Source organism: Aphelocoma coerulescens, unplaced genomic scaffold (genome assembly GCF_041296385.1).
Source record: "Aphelocoma coerulescens isolate FSJ_1873_10779 unplaced genomic scaffold, UR_Acoe_1.0 HiC_scaffold_81, whole genome shotgun sequence".
Taxonomy (NCBI): Eukaryota; Metazoa; Chordata; class Aves; order Passeriformes; family Corvidae; genus Aphelocoma; species Aphelocoma coerulescens.
Window position 1 is genome coordinate 1,225,213 of NW_027184066.1, and position 17,654 is coordinate 1,242,866.

Below are 17,654 nucleotides of genomic sequence, written 5' to 3' on the forward strand. Positions count from 1 at the left end.
TCTCTGGGGGGAGATGGAGAGTTGAACTTTGTTTTCCTGGGACTTCGGGGTTTTTTTTTCCCTTCTTCTCTTCTTGACTCTTTCAACATCAGACCACATTGGGAGAATTTTCTCCCGAGGTGGGGGCCCTGAATGTGGGCCCATGAGCCAGCTGCAAGGAGGAGGAGAGAGACTGCACCTACGGAAGTGTTGGGGTTCCTCCCTCCTGCCATGCGGTCATGGGAGAGGGTACCCTGGGGTAGAGGCATGGCCTGGGCACGGGGTCTCCCTGCTCCCTGCTCACATGTGCCCTAATCCTGTTCAGCACTGCTTATTTTGTGTTGCCCTGTGCGAAGAGGGCCCTGGTTGTGCTGTGATTGCTCAGTTCTTTGGCAGTGCCCCGCCCATGTGGCTGGAGAAGAAAGAGCTCTGAAACTTCTCTCAAGAATCGCTCCCTGTTTCTTTGCACGGGCCTCGCTGTCTATGGATGTTTCAGGAGACCCCACCGAAACACAGAAGGACTCTCAAATTATCCCAGCTTTCTCTGCACAGCGAGAGGTTTTAATATTTAGCATTGTTATCCTTTTCCTGTGTGTTTGTTAAAAAAATAGTTTTTATCTCTTTCACTTTCTTCCCAGGAAAATTCTTTTTTCCCGAAGCTGGTGGGGGAGGGCTGGGTGTAACCTGCCTTCTATCAGAGGATATTTTCCTCCACATTTGTCCAAACCGGCACAGCCTGTCCTTTCCTGGGTCTCTGTTGCAGATGGAAGCTGCTGGTGCCATTGTCAGCTTGAAGCCCTCTTTTGATGCAAGCAGATGTTGCCAGGTGTGTTCAGCAGCTGTTGCTCAATGCTTATGCCAAGCTATTGTGTTCCTCATGGAACCAAGGAGCCATTGTGACACTGCAGGGGCTGATGGCATCAATGAGGCAATTGTGACAGTACAGAACCTCCTAGAAACAAGGCTCCATTGTGACACCGTGGGGAATCATGGAATCAAGGAGCCCATTGTGACACGGCTGCATGGAACCAATGGTCCATGGTTACACGGCGGATTCAAGAAGAGCACGGTGACACCACGCAACATCATGGAACCGTACGTCCATTGTGACACAGCAAGGCCGCATGGAAACAAGGGGACCATTGTGGCAAAGCAGGGCCTAATGGAAGCCTGGAGAGCATTGTGACATTGTGGGGAATCATGGAAACATGGAGAGCATTGTGACACTAAGGAAACTCCTGGAACCAAGATGACCACTGGCACATAATGGAACCTCATGGAAGCAAGCATCCATGATGACTTTGGAGGGCCTCAGGGACCACAGGACCCATTGTGACACAGCAGGACCTGGTGGAACCAAGGAGCCTTTGTGATACTCCAGATCCACATGGAAGCCAGGGTGCACTGAGACACAGTGGGGCCTTGTTGGAACCAAAGACACCTCTGCAAAAAGCAGGCTAGCTCATAGAAGCAAGGAGTCCATTGTTACAACGTAAAAGCTATGGAACCAAGGGACCATTGTGACACTGCGGGGCCTCATGGAACCAATTGTCCATGATGACAGTGCGGATCAAAGGAGACCATGGTGACACTGCGGAACCTGATGGAACCAAGGAGCCATTGTGACACAGTGGGGCCTCATGGAATCAAGGAGACCATTGTGACCCAGGTGTTGCATGGGAAGGCAAGGAGCCATTGTGACACTTTGGGCTTCTTCCCTTGAGCTCTGCAGCTGGCTGTCCCAGCCCAGCGCACCATGTGCCACCTGCTCTCCTCAGGGCTCTGCCTGCACACAGCCCCAGGAGAAGTTTTCCTGTTTGCAAGGAAAGAATGGAAAAGCCGGAGCAGGTTTCCTAAACAACAAACCCCACTCAGGAGCCACATGCTCAGTACAGGCTGCCTGGAACGATGTCCCCTTTCTACAAGGGTCAGTGTGAGCAGGAATGATCTCTGGGAGCAGAATTCTCGGAGTCTTTCCACTGAATTCTCTCTCCCTGTGTCTTGGGGTGACTTTATCATGTGTATCCCCTATTGCTGCTCTATGCCCAGAAGTGAACTTTGTGCATTTCTGTGCCTTTCAACTGAGCCTGAGAGGGGGGAGAGGAAAAAAAACCGGACAAACTTCTCAGAGCGTTTGTTCAAGGACACACATACACACTCCTCTGCATCCTGCTTGCAGCAAGAGCAGAGGGAAGCAACTTTGTTTCTTTTTAGCCAGTTTTCAGCTCCTTTTCTCTGGGGGGAGATGGAGAGTTGAACTTTGTTTTCCTGGGACTTCGGGGGTTTTTTTTCCCTTCTTCTCTTCTTGACTCTTTCAACATCAGAGCACATTGGGAGAATTTTCTCCTGAGGTGGGGGCCCTGAATGTGGGCCCATGAGCCAGCTGCAAGGAGGAGGAAAGAGATTGCACCTACGGAAGTGTTGGGGTTCCTCCCCCCTGCCATGAGGTCATGGGAGAGGGGACCCTGGGGTAGAGGCATGGCCTGGGCACGGGGTCTCCCTGCTCCCTGCTCACATGTGCCCTAATCCTGTTCAGCACTGCTTATTGGTGTTGCCCTGTGCGAGGAGGGCCCTGGTTGTGCCGTGATTGCTCAGTTCTTTGGCAGTGCCCCGCCCATGTGGCTGGAGAAGAAAGAGCTCTGAAACTTCTCTCAAGAATCGCTCCCTGTTTCTTTGCACGGGCCTCGCTGTCTATGGATGTTTCAGGAGACCCCACCGAAACACGGAAGGACTCTCAAATTATCCCAGGTTTCTCTGCACAGCGAGAGCTTTTAATATTTAGCATTGTTATCCTTTTCCTGTGTGTTTGTTAAAAAAATAGTTTTTATCTCTTTCACTTTCTTCCCAGGAAAGTTCTTTTTTCCAAAAACCTGGTGGGGGAGGGCTGGGTGTAACCTGCCTTCTATCAGAGGATATTTTCCTCCACATTTGTCCAAACCGGCACAGCCTGTCCTTTCCTGGGTCTCTGTTGCAGATGGAAGCTGCTGGTGCCATTGTCAGCTTGAAGCCCTCTTTTGATGCAAGCAGATGTTGCCAGGTGTGTTCAGCAGCTGTTGCTCAATGCTTATGCCAAGCTATTGTGCTCCTCATGGAACCAAGGAGCCATTGTGACACTGCAGGGGCTGATGGCATCAAGGAGGCAATTGTGACAGTACAGAACCTCCTAGAAACAAGGCTCCATTGTGACACCGTGGGGAATCATGGAATCAAGGAGCCCATTGTGACACGGCTGCATGGAACCAATGGTCCATGGTTACACGGCGGATTCAAGAAGAGCACGGTGACACCACGCAACATCACGGAACCATAGGTCCATTGTGACACAGCGGGGCCTCATGGAAACAAGGGGACCATTGTGGCAAAGCAGGGCCTAATGGAAGCATGGAGAGCATTGTGACACTAAGGAAACTCCTGGAACCAAGATGACCACTGGCACATAATGGAACCTCATGGAAGCAAGCATCCATGATGACTTTGGAGGGCCTCAGGGACCACAGGACCCATTGTGACACAGCAGGACCTGGTGGAACCAAGGAGCCTTTGTGATACTCCAGATCCACATGGAAGCCAGGGTGCACTGAGACACAGTGGGGCCTTGTTGGAACCAAAGACACCTCTGCAAAAAGCAGGCTAGCTCATAGAAGCAAGGAGTCCTTTGTTACAACGTAAAAGCTATGGAACCAAGGGACCATTGTGACACTGCGGGGCCTCATGGAACCAATTGTCCATGATGACAGTGCGGATCAAAGGAGACCATGGTGACACTGCGGAACCTGATGGAACCAAGGAGCCATTGTGACACAGTGGGGCCTCATGGAATCAAGGAGACCATTGTGACCCAGGTGTTGCATGGGAAGGCAAGGAGCCATTGTGACACTTTGGGCTTCTTCCCTTGAGCTCTGCAGCTGGCTGTCCCAGCCCAGCGCACCATGTGCCACCTGCTCTCCTCAGGGCTCTGCCTGCACACAGCCCCAGGAGAAGTTTTCCTGTTTGCAAGGAAAGAATGGAAAAGCCGGAGCAGGTTTCCTAAACAACAAACCCCACTCAGGAGCCACATGCTCAGTACAGGCTGCCTGGAACGATGTCCCCTTTCTACAAGGGTCAGTGTGAGCAGGAATGATCTCTGGGAGCAGAATTCTCGGAGTCTTTCCACTGAATTCTCTGTCCCTGTGTCTTGGGGTGACTTTATCATGTGTATCCCCTATTGCTGCTCTATGCCCAGAAGTGAACTTTGTGCATTTCTGTGCCTTTCAACTGAGCCTGAGAGGGGGGAGAGGAAAAAAAAGCCAGACAAACTTCTCAGAGCGTTTGTTCAAGGACACACATACACACTCCTCTGCATCCTGCTTGCAGCAAGAGCAGAGGGAAGCAACTTTGTTTCTTTTTAGCCAGTTTTCAGCTCCTTTTCTCTGCAGGGAGATGGAGAGTTGAACTTTGTTTTCCTGGGACTTCGGGGGTTTTTTTTCCCTTCTTCTCTTCTTGACTCTTTCAACATCAGAGCACATTGGGAGAATTTTCTCCCGAGGTGGGGGCCCTGAATGTGGGCCCATGAGCCAGCTGCAAGGAGGAGGAGAGAGACTACACCTACGGAAGTGTTGGGGTTCCTCCCCCCTGCCATGAGGTCATGGGAGAGGGGACCCTGGGGTAGAGGCATGGCCTGGGCACGGGGGTCTCCCTGCTCCCTGCTCACATGTGCCCTAACCCTGTTCAGCACTGCTTATTTTGTGTTGCCCTGTGTGAGGAGGGCCCTGGTTGTGCCGTGATTGCTCAGTTCTTTGGCAGTGCCCCGCCCATGTGGCTGGAGAAGAAAGAGCTCTGAAACTTCTCTCAAGAATCGCTCCCTGTTTCTTTGCACGGGCCTCGCTGTCTATGGATGTTTCAGGAGACCCCACCGAAACACGGAAGGACTCTCAAATTATCCCAGCTTTCTCTGCACAGCGAGAGCTTTTAATATTTAGCATTGTTATCCTTTTCCTGTGTGTTTGTTAAAAAAATAGTTTTTATCTCTTTCACTTTCTTCCCAGGAAAGTTCTTTTTTCCAAAAACCTGGTGGGGGAGGGCTGGGTGTAACCTGCCTTCTATCAGAGGATATTTTCCTCCACATTTGTCCAAACCGGCACAGCCTGTCCTTTCCTGGGTCTCTGTTGCAGATGGAAGCTGCTGGTGCCATTGTCAGCTTGAAGCCCTCTTTTGATGCAAGCAGATGTTGCCAGGTGTGTTCAGCAGCTGTTGCTCAATGCTTATGCCAAGCTATTGTGTTCCTCATGGAACCAAGGAGCCATTGTGACACTGCAGGGGCTGATGGCATCAAGGAGGCAATTGTGACAGTACAGAACCTCCTAGAAACAAGGCTCCATTGTGACACCGTGGGGAATCATGGAATCAAGGAGCCCATTGTGACACGGCTGCATGGAACCAATGGTCCATGGTTACACGGCGGATTCAAGAAGAGCACGGTGACACCACGCAACATCACGGAACCATAGGTCCATTGTGACACAGCGGGGCCTCATGGAAACAAGGGGACCATTGTGGCAAAGCAGGGCCTAATGGAAGCATGGAGAGCATTGTGACACTAAGGAAACTCCTGGAACCAAGATGACCACTGGCACATAATGGAACCTCATGGAAGCAAGCCTCCACGATGGTTTTGGAGGGCCTCAGGGACCACAGGACCCATTGTGACACAGCAGGACCTGGTGGAACCAAGGAGCCTTTGTGATACTCCAGATCCACATGGAAGCCAGGGTGCACTGAGACACAGCGGGGCCTTGTTGGAACCAAAGACACCTCTGCAAAAAGCAGGCTAGCTCATAGAAGCAAGGAGTCCATTGTTACAACATCAAACCTATGGAAGCAAGGGACCATTGTGACACTGCGGGGCCTCATGGAACCAATTGTCCATGATGACAGTGCGGATCAAAAGAGACCATGGTGACACTGCGGAACCTGATGGAACCAAGGAGCCATTGTGACACAGTGGGGCCTCATGGAATCAAGGAGACCATTGTGACCCAGGTGTTGCATGGGAAGGCAAGGAGCCATTGTGACACTTTGGGCTTCTTCCCTTGAGCTCTGCAGCTGGCTGTCCCAGCCCAGCGCACCATGTGCCACCTGCTCTCCTCAGGGCTCTGCCTGCACACAGCCCCAGGAGAAGTTTTCCTGTTTGCAAGGAAAGAATGGAAAAGCCGGAGCAGGTTTCCTAAACAACAAACCCCACTCAGGAGCCACATGCTCAGTACAGGCTGCCGGGAACGATGTCCCCTTTCTACAAGGGTCAGTGTGAGCAGGAATGAATGATCTCTGGGAGCAGAATTCTCGGAGTCTTTCCACTGAATTCTCTGTCCCTGTGTCTTGGGGTGACTTTATCATGTGTATCCCCCTATTGCTGCTCTATGCCCAGAAGTGAACTTTGTGCATTTCTGTGCCTTTCAACTGAGCCTGAGAGGGGGGAGAGGAAAAAAAAGCCAGACAAACTTCTCAGAGCGTTTGTTCAAGGACACACATACACACTCCTCTGCATCCTGCTTGCAGCAAGAGCAGAGGAAGCAACTTTGTTTCTTTTTAGCCAGTTTTCAGCTCCTTTTCTCTGGGGGGAGATGGAGAGTTGAACTTTGTTTTCCTGGGACTTCGGGGTTTTTTTTTCCCTTCTTCTCTTCTTGACTCTTTCAACATCAGAGCACATTGGGAGAATTTTCTCCCGAGGTGGGGGCCCTGAATGTGGGCCCATGAGCCAGCTGCAAGGAGGAGGAGAGAGACTACACCTACGGAAGTGTTGGGGTTCCTCCCCCCTGCCATGAGGTCATGGGAGAGGGGACCCTGGGGTAGAGGCATGGCCTGGGCACGGGGGTCTCCCTGCTCCCTGCTCACATGTGCCCTAACCCTGTTCAGCACTGCTTATTTTGTGTTGCCCTGTGTGAGGAGGGCCCTGGTTGTGCCGTGATTGCTCAGTTCTTTGGCAGTGCCCCGCCCATGTGGCTGGAGAAGAAAGAGCTCTGAAACTTCTCTCAAGAATCGCTCCCGGTTTCTTTGCACGGGCCTCGCTGTCTATGGATGTTTCAGGAGACCCCACCGAAACACGGAAGGACTCTCAAATTATCCCAGCTTTCTCTGCACAGCGAGAGGTTTTAATATTTAGCATTGTTATCCTTTTCCTGTGTGTTTGTTAAAAAAGTAGTTTTTATCTCTTTCACTTTCTTCCCAGGAAAATTCTTTTTTCCCGAAGCTGGTGGGGGAGGGCTGGGTGTAACCTGCCTTCTATCAGAGGATATTTTCCTCCACATTTGTCCAAACCGGCACAGCCTGTCCTTTCCCTGGGTGTCTGTTGCAGATGGAAGCTGCTGGTGCCATTGTCAGCTTGAAGCCCTCTTTTGATGCAAGCAGATGTTGCCAGGTGTGTTCAGCAGCTGTTGCTCAATGCTTATGCCAAGCTATTGTGTTCCTCATGGAACCAAGGAGCCATTGTGACACTGCAGGGGCTGATGGCATCAAGGAGGCAATTGTGACAGTACAGAACCTCCTAGAAACAAGGCTCCATTGTGACACCGTGGGGAATCATGGAATCAAGGAGCCCATTGTGACACGGCTGCATGGAACCAATGGTCCATGGTTACACGGCGGATTCAAGAAGAGCACGGTGACACCACGCAACATCATGGAACCGTACGTCCATTGTGACACAGCAAGGCCGCATGGAAACAAGGGGACCATTGTGGCAAAGCAGGGCCTAATGGAAGCCTGGAGAGCATTGTGACATTGTGGGGAATCATGGAAACATGGAGAGCATTGTGACACTAAGGAAACTCCTGGAACCAAGATGACCACTGGCACATAATGGAACCTCATGGAAGCAAGCATCCATGATGACTTTGGAGGGCCTCAGGGACCACAGGACCCATTGTGACACAGCAGGACCTGGTGGAACCAAGGAGCCTTTGTGATACTCCAGATCCACATGGAAGCCAGGGTGCACTGAGACACAGTGGGGCCTTGTTGGAACCAAAGACACCTCTGCAAAAAGCAGGCTAGCTCATAGAAGCAAGGAGTCCTTTGTTACAACGTAAAAGCTATGCAACCAAGGGACCATTGTGACACTGCGGGGCCTCATGGAACCAATTGTCCATGATGACAGTGCGGATCAAAGGAGACCATGGTGACACTGCGGAACCTGATGGAACCAAGGAGCCATTGTGACACAGTGGGGCCTCATGGAATCAAGGAGACCATTGTGACCCAGGTGTTGCATGGGAAGGCAAGGAGCCATTGTGACACTTTGGGCTTCTTCCCTTGAGCTCTGCAGCTGGCTGTCCCAGCCCAGCGCACCATGTGCCACCTGCTCTCCTCAGGGCTCTGCCTGCACACAGCCCCAGGAGAAGTTTTCCTGTTTGCAAGGAAAGAATGGAAAAGCCGGAGCAGGTTTCCTAAACAACAAACCCCACTCAGGAGCCACATGCTCAGTACAGGCTGCCTGGAACGATGTCCCCTTTCTACAAGGGTCAGTGTGAGCAGGAATGAATGATCTCTGGGAGCAGAATTCTCGGAGTCTTTCCACTGAATTCTCTCTCCCTGTGTCTTGGGGTGACTTTATCATGTGTATCCCCTATTGCTGCTCTATGCCCAGAAGTGAACTTTGTGCATTTCTGTGCCTTTCAACTGAGCCTGAGAGGGGGGAGAGGAAAAAAAACCGGACAAACTTCTCAGAGCGTTTGTTCAAGGACACACATACACACTCCTCTGCATCCTGCTTGCAGCAAGAGCAGAGGGAAGCAACTTTGTTTCTTTTTAGCCAGTTTTCAGCTCCTTTTCTCTGGGGGGAGATGGAGAGTTGAACTTTGTTTTCCTGGGACTTCGGGGGTTTTTTTTCCCTTCTTCTCTTCTTGACTCTTTCAACATCAGAGCACATTGGGAGAATTTTCTCCCGAGGTGGGGGCCCTGAATGTGGGCCCATGAGCCAGCTGCAAGGAGGAGGAGAGAGACTGCACCTACGGAAGTGTTGGGGTTCCTCCCCCCTGCCATGAGGTCATGGGAGAGGGGACCCTGGGGTAGAGGCATGGCCTGGGCACGGGGGTCTCCCTGCTCCCTGCTCACATGTGCCCTAACCCTGTTCAGCACTGCTTATTTTGTGTTGCCCTGTGTGAGGAGGGCCCTGGTTGTGCCGTGATTGCTCAGTTCTTTGGCAGTGCCCCGCCCATGTGGCTGGAGAAGAAAGAGCTCTGAAACTTCTCTCAAGAATCGCTCCCTGTTTCTTTGCACGGGCCTCGCTGTCTATGGATGTTTCAGGAGACCCCACCGAAACACAGAAGGACTCTCAAATTATCCCAGCTTTCTCTGCACAGCGAGAGCTTTTAATATTTAGCATTGTTATCCTTTTCCTGTGTGTTTGTTAAAAAAATAGTTTTTATCTCTTTCACTTTCTTCCCAGGAAAGTTCTTTTTTCCAAAAACCTGGTGGGGGAGGGCTGGGTGTAACCTGCCTTCTATCAGAGGATATTTTCCTCCACATTTGTCCAAACCGGCACAGCCTGTCCTTTCCTGGGTCTCTGTTGCAGATGGAAGCTGCTGGTGCCATTGTCAGCTTGAAGCCCTCTTTTGATGCAAGCAGATGTTGCCAGGTGTGTTCAGCAGCTGTTGCTCAATGCTTATGCCAAGCTATTGTGTTCCTCATGGAACCAAGGAGCCATTGTGACACTGCAGGGGCTGATGGCATCAAGGAGGCAATTGTGACAGTACAGAACCTCCTAGAAACAAGGCTCCATTGTGACACCGTGGGGAATCATGGAATCAAGGAGCCCATTGTGACACGGCTGCATGGAACCAATGGTCCATGGTTACACGGCGGATTCAAGAAGAGCACGGTGACACCACGCAACATCATGGAACCGTACGTCCATTGTGACACAGCAAGGCCGCATGGAAACAAGGGGACCATTGTGGCAAAGCAGGGCCTAATGGAAGCCTGGAGAGCATTGTGACATTGTGGGGAATCATGGAAACATGGAGAGCATTGTGACACTAAGGAAACTCCTGGAACCAAGATGACCACTGGCACATAATGGAACCTCATGGAAGCAAGCATCCATGATGACTTTGGAGGGCCTCAGGGACCACAGGACCCATTGTGACACAGCAGGACCTGGTGGAACCAAGGAGCCTTTGTGATACTCCAGATCCACATGGAAGCCAGGGTGCACTGAGACACAGTGGGGCCTTGTTGGAACCAAAGACACCTCTGCAAAAAGCAGGCTAGCTCATAGAAGCAAGGAGTCCTTTGTTACAACGTAAAAGCTATGCAACCAAGGGACCATTGTGACACTGCGGGGCCTCATGGAACCAATTGTCCATGATGACAGTGCGGATCAAAGGAGACCATGGTGACACTGCGGAACCTGATGGAACCAAGGAGCCATTGTGACACAGTGGGGCCTCATGGAATCAAGGAGACCATTGTGACCCAGGTGTTGCATGGGAAGGCAAGGAGCCATTGTGACACTTTGGGCTTCTTCCCTTGAGCTCTGCAGCTGGCTGTCCCAGCCCAGCGCACCATGTGCCACCTGCTCTCCTCAGGGCTCTGCCTGCACACAGCCCCAGGAGAAGTTTTCCTGTTTGCAAGGAAAGAATGGAAAAGCCGGAGCAGGTTTCCTAAACAACAAACCCCACTCAGGAGCCACATGCTCAGTACAGGCTGCCTGGAACGATGTCCCCTTTCTACAAGGGTCAGTGTGAGCAGGAATGAATGATCTCTGGGAGCAGAATTCTCGGAGTCTTTCCACTGAATTCTCTCTCCCTGTGTCTTGGGGTGACTTTATCATGTGTATCCCCTATTGCTGCTCTATGCCCAGAAGTGAACTTTGTGCATTTCTGTGCCTTTCAACTGAGCCTGAGAGGGGGGAGAGGAAAAAAAACCGGACAAACTTCTCAGAGCGTTTGTTCAAGGACACACATACACACTCCTCTGCATCCTGCTTGCAGCAAGAGCAGAGGGAAGCAACTTTGTTTCTTTTTAGCCAGTTTTCAGCTCCTTTTCTCTGGGGGGAGATGGAGAGTTGAACTTTGTTTTCCTGGGACTTCGGGGGTTTTTTTTCCCTTCTTCTCTTCTTGACTCTTTCAACATCAGAGCACATTGGGAGAATTTTCTCCCGAGGTGGGGGCCCTGAATGTGGGCCCATGAGCCAGCTGCAAGGAGGAGGAGAGAGACTGCACCTACGGAAGTGTTGGGGTTCCTCCCCCCTGCCATGAGGTCATGGGAGAGGGGACCCTGGGGTAGAGGCATGGCCTGGGCACGGGGGTCTCCCTGCTCCCTGCTCACATGTGCCCTAACCCTGTTCAGCACTGCTTATTTTGTGTTGCCCTGTGTGAGGAGGGCCCTGGTTGTGCCGTGATTGCTCAGTTCTTTGGCAGTGCCCCGCCCATGTGGCTGGAGAAGAAAGAGCTCTGAAACTTCTCTCAAGAATCGCTCCCTGTTTCTTTGCACGGGCCTCGCTGTCTATGGATGTTTCAGGAGACCCCACCGAAACACAGAAGGACTCTCAAATTATCCCAGCTTTCTCTGCACAGCGAGAGCTTTTAATATTTAGCATTGTTATCCTTTTCCTGTGTGTTTGTTAAAAAAATAGTTTTTATCTCTTTCACTTTCTTCCCAGGAAAGTTCTTTTTTCCAAAAACCTGGTGGGGGAGGGCTGGGTGTAACCTGCCTTCTATCAGAGGATATTTTCCTCCACATTTGTCCAAACCGGCACAGCCTGTCCTTTCCTGGGTCTCTGTTGCAGATGGAAGCTGCTGGTGCCATTGTCAGCTTGAAGCACTCTTTTGATGCAAGCAGATGTTGCCAGGTGTGTTCAGCAGCTGTTGCTCAATGCTTATGCCAAGCTATTGTGTTCCTCATGGAACCAAGGAGCCATTGTGACACTGCAGGGGCTGATGGCATCAAGGAGGCAATTGTGACAGTACAGAACCTCCTAGAAACAAGGCTCCATTGTGACACCGTGGGGAATCATGGAATCAAGGAGCCCATTGTGACACGGCTGCATGGAACCAATGGTCCATGGTTACACGGCGGATTCAAGAAGAGCACGGTGACACCACGCAACATCATGGAACCGTACGTCCATTGTGACACAGCAAGGCCGCATGGAAACAAGGGGACCATTGTGGCAAAGCAGGGCCTAATGGAAGCCTGGAGAGCATTGTGACATTGTGGGGAATCATGGAAACATGGAGAGCATTGTGACACTAAGGAAACTCCTGGAACCAAGATGACCACTGGCACATAATGGAACCTCATGGAAGCAAGCATCCATGATGACTTTGGAGGGCCTCAGGGACCACAGGACCCATTGTGACACAGCAGGACCTGGTGGAACCAAGGAGCCTTTGTGATACTCCAGATCCACATGGAAGCCAGGGTGCACTGAGACACAGTGGGGCCTTGTTGGAACCAAAGACACCTCTGCAAAAAGCAGGCTAGCTCATAGAAGCAAGGAGTCCTTTGTTACAACGTAAAAGCTATGCAACCAAGGGACCATTGTGACACTGCGGGGCCTCATGGAACCAATTGTCCATGATGACAGTGCGGATCAAAGGAGACCATGGTGACACTGCGGAACCTGATGGAACCAAGGAGCCATTGTGACACAGTGGGGCCTCATGGAATCAAGGAGACCATTGTGACCCAGGTGTTGCATGGGAAGGCAAGGAGCCATTGTGACACTTTGGGCTTCTTCCCTTGAGCTCTGCAGCTGGCTGTCCCAGCCCAGCGCACCATGTGCCACCTGCTCTCCTCAGGGCTCTGCCTGCACACAGCCCCAGGAGAAGTTTTCCTGTTTGCAAGGAAAGAATGGAAAAGCCGGAGCAGGTTTCCTAAACAACAAACCCCACTCAGGAGCCACATGCTCAGTACAGGCTGCCTGGAACGATGTCCCCTTTCTACAAGGGTCAGTGTGAGCAGGAATGAATGATCTCTGGGAGCAGAATTCTCGGAGTCTTTCCACTGAATTCTCTCTCCCTGTGTCTTGGGGTGACTTTATCATGTGTATCCCCTATTGCTGCTCTATGCCCAGAAGTGAACTTTGTGCATTTCTGTGCCTTTCAACTGAGCCTGAGAGGGGGGAGAGGAAAAAAAACCGGACAAACTTCTCAGAGCGTTTGTTCAAGGACACACATACACACTCCTCTGCATCCTGCTTGCAGCAAGAGCAGAGGGAAGCAACTTTGTTTCTTTTTAGCCAGTTTTCAGCTCCTTTTCTCTGGAGGGAGATGGAGAGTTGAACTTTGTTTTCCTGGGACTTCGGGGGTTTTTTTTCCCTTCTTCTCTTCTTGACTCTTTCAACATCAGAGCACATTGGGAGAATTTTCTCCCGAGGTGGGGGCCCTGAATGTGGGCCCATGAGCCAGCTGCAAGGAGGAGGAGAGAGACTACACCTACGGAAGTGTTGGGGTTCCTCCCTCCTGCCATGCGGTCATGGGAGAGGGGACCCTGGGGTAGAGGCATGGCCTGGGCACGGGGGTCTCCCTGCTCCCTGCTCACATGTGCCCTAATCCTGTTCAGCACTGCTTATTTTGTGTTGCCCTGTGCGAGGAGGGCCCTGGTTGTGCCGTGATTGCTCAGTTCTTTGGCAGTGCCCCGCCCATGTGGCTGGAGAAGAAAGAGCTCTGAAACTTCTCTCAAGAATCGCTCCCTGTTTCTTTGCACGGGCCTCGCTGTCTATGGATGTTTCAGGAGACCCCACCGAAACACGGAAGGACTCTCAAATTATCCCAGGTTTCTCTGCACAGCGAGAGCTTTTAATATTTAGCATTGTTATCCTTTTCCTGTGTGTTTGTTAAAAAAATAGTTTTTATCTCTTTCACTTTCTTCCCAGGAAAGTTCTTTTTTCCAAAAACCTGGTGGGGGAGGGCTGGGTGTAACCTGCCTTCTATCAGAGGATATTTTCCTCCACATTTGTCCAAACCGGCACAGCCTGTCCTTTCCCTGGGTGTCTGTTGCAGATGGAAGCTGCTGGTGCCATTGTCAGCTTGAAGCCCTCTTTTGATGCAAGCAGATGTTGCCAGGTGTGTTCAGCAGCTGTTGCTCAATGCTTATGCCAAGCTATTGTGTTCCTCATGGAACCAAGGAGCCATTGTGACACTGCAGGGGCTGATGGCATCAAGGAGGCAATTGTGACAGTACAGAACCTCCTAGAAACAAGGCTCCATTGTGACACCGTGGGGAATCATGGAATCAAGGAGCCCATTGTGACACGGCTGCATGGAACCAATGGTCCATGGTTACACGGCGGATTCAAGAAGAGCACGGTGACACCACGCAACATCATGGAACCGTACGTCCATTGTGACACAGCAAGGCCGCATGGAAACAAGGGGACCATTGTGGCAAAGCAGGGCCTAATGGAAGCCTGGAGAGCATTGTGACATTGTGGGGAATCATGGAAACATGGAGAGCATTGTGACACTAAGGAAACTCCTGGAACCAAGATGACCACTGGCACATAATGGAACCTCATGGAAGCAAGCATCCATGATGACTTTGGAGGGCCTCAGGGACCACAGGACCCATTGTGACACAGCAGGACCTGGTGGAACCAAGGAGCCTTTGTGATACTCCAGATCCACATGGAAGCCAGGGTGCACTGAGACACAGTGGGGCCTTGTTGGAACCAAAGACACCTCTGCAAAAAGCAGGCTAGCTCATAGAAGCAAGGAGTCCTTTGTTACAACGTAAAAGCTATGCAACCAAGGGACCATTGTGACACTGCGGGGCCTCATGGAACCAATTGTCCATGATGACAGTGCGGATCAAAGGAGACCATGGTGACACTGCGGAACCTGATGGAACCAAGGAGCCATTGTGACACAGTGGGGCCTCATGGAATCAAGGAGACCATTGTGACCCAGGTGTTGCATGGGAAGGCAAGGAGCCATTGTGACACTTTGGGCTTCTTCCCTTGAGCTCTGCAGCTGGCTGTCCCAGCCCAGCGCACCATGTGCCACCTGCTCTCCTCAGGGCTCTGCCTGCACACAGCCCCAGGAGAAGTTTTCCTGTTTGCAAGGAAAGAATGGAAAAGCCGGAGCAGGTTTCCTAAACAACAAACCCCACTCAGGAGCCACATGCTCAGTACAGGCTGCCTGGAACGATGTCCCCTTTCTACAAGGGTCAGTGTGAGCAGGAATGATCTCTGGGAGCAGAATTCTCGGAGTCTTTCCACTGAATTCTCTCTCCCTGTGTCTTGGGGTGACTTTATCATGTGTATCCTCTATTGCTGCTCTATGCCCAGAAGTGAACTTTGTGCATTTCTGTGCCTTTCAACTGAGCCTGAGAGGGGGGAGAGGAAAAAAAAGCCAGACAAACTTCTCAGAGCGTTTGTTCAAGGACACACATACACACTCCTCTGCATCCTGCTTGCAGCAAGAGCAGAGGGAAGCAACTTTGTTTCTTTTTAGCCAGTTTTCAGCTCCTTTTCTCTGCAGGGAGATGGAGAGTTGAACTTTGTTTTCCTGGGACTTCGGGGGTTTTTTTTCCCTTCTTCTCTTCTTGACTCTTTCAACATCAGAGCACATTGGGAGAATTTTCTCCCGAGGTGGGGGCCCTGAATGTGGGCCCATGAGCCAGCTGCAAGGAGGAGGAGAGAGACTGCACCTACGGAAGTGTTGGGGTTCCTCCCCCCTGCCATGAGGTCATGGGAGAGGGGACCCTGGGGTAGAGGCATGGCCTGGGCACGGGGGTCTCCCTGCTCCCTGCTCACATGTGCCCTAACCCTGTTCAGCACTGCTTATTTTGTGTTGCCCTGTGTGAGGAGGGCCCTGGTTGTGCCGTGATTGCTCAGTTCTTTGGCAGTGCCCCGCCCATGTGGCTGGAGAAGAAAGAGCTCTGAAACTTCTCTCAAGAATCGCTCCCTATTTCTTTGCAGGGGCCTCGCTGTCTATGGATGTTTCAGGAGACCCCACCGAAACACGGAAGGACTCTCAAATTATCCCAGCTTTCTCTGCACAGCGAGAGCTTTTAATATTTAGCATTGTTCTCCTTTTCCTGTGTGTTTGTTAAAAAAATAGTTTTTATCTCTTTCACTTTCTTCCCAGGAAAATTCTTTTTTCCCGAAGCTGGTGGGGGAGGGCTGGGTGTAACCTGCCTTCTATCAGAGGATATTTTCCTCCACATTTGTCCAAACCGGCACAGCCTGTCCTTTCCTGGGTCTCTGTTGCAGATGGAAGCTGCTGGTGCCATTCTCAGCTTGAAGCCCTCTTTTGATGCAAGCAGATGTTGCCAGGTGTGTTCAGCAGCTGTTGCTCAATGCTTATGCCAAGCTATTGTGTTCCTCATGGAACCAAGGAGCCATTGTGACACTGCAGGGGCTGATGGCATCAAGGAGGCAATTGTGACAGTACAGAACCTCCTAGAAACAAGGCTCCATTGTGACACCGTGGGGAATCATGGAATCACGGAGCCCATTGTGACACGGCTGCATGGAACCAATGGTCCATGGTTACACGGCGGATTCAAGAAGAGCACGGTGACACCACGCAACATCATGGAACCATAGGTCCATTGTGACACAGCGGGGCCTCATGGAAACAAGGGGACCATTGTGGCAAAGCAGGGCCTAATGGAAGCATGGAGAGCATTGTGACATTGTGGGGAATCATGGAAGCATGGAGAGCATTGTGACACTAAGGAAACTCCTGGAACCAAGATGACCACTGGCACATAATGGAACCTCATGGAAGCAAGCCTCCATGATGACTTTGGAGGGCCTCAGGGACCACAGGACCCATTGTGACACAGCAGGACCTGGTGGAACCAAGGAGCCTTTGTGATGCTCCAGATCCACGTGGAAGCCAGGGTGCACTGAGACACAGCGGGGCCTTGTTGGAACCAAAGACACCTCTGCAAAAAGCAGGCTAGCTCATAGAAGCAAGGAGTCCATTGTTACAACATCAAACCTATGGAAGCAAGGGACCATTGTGACACTGCGGGGCCTCATGGAACCAATTGTCCATGATGACAGTGCGGATCAAAGGAGACCATGGTGACACTGCGGAACCCGATGGAACCAAGGAGCCATTGTGACACAGTGGGGCCTCATGGAATCAAGGAGACCATTGTGACCCAGGTGTTGCATGGGAAGGCAAGGAGCCATTGTGACACTTTGGGCTTCTTCCCTTGAGCTCTGCAGCTGGCTGTCCCAGCCCAGCGCACCATGTGCCACCTGCTCTCCTCAGGGCTCTGCCTGCACACAGCCCCAGGAGAAGTTTTCCTGTTTGCAAGGAAAGAATGGAAAAGCCGGAGCAGGTTTCCCAAACAACAAACCCCACTCAGGAGCCACATGCTCAGTACAGGCTGCCGGGAACGATGTCCCCTTTCTACAAGGGTCAGGGTGAGCAGGAATGAATGATCTCTGGGAGCAGAATTCTCGGAGTCTTTCCACTGAATTCTCTGTCCCTGTGTCTTGGGGTGACTTTATCATGTGTATCCCCTATTGCTGCTCTATGCCCAGAAGTGAACTTTGTGCATTTCTGTGCCTTTCAACTGAGCCTGAGAGGGGGGAGAGGAAAAAAAACCGGACAAACTTCTCAGAGCGTTTGTTCAAGGACACACATACACACTCCTCTGCATCCTGCTTGCAGCAAGAGCAGAGGGAAGCAACTTTGTTTCTTTTTAGCCAGTTTTCAGCTCCTTTTCTCTGG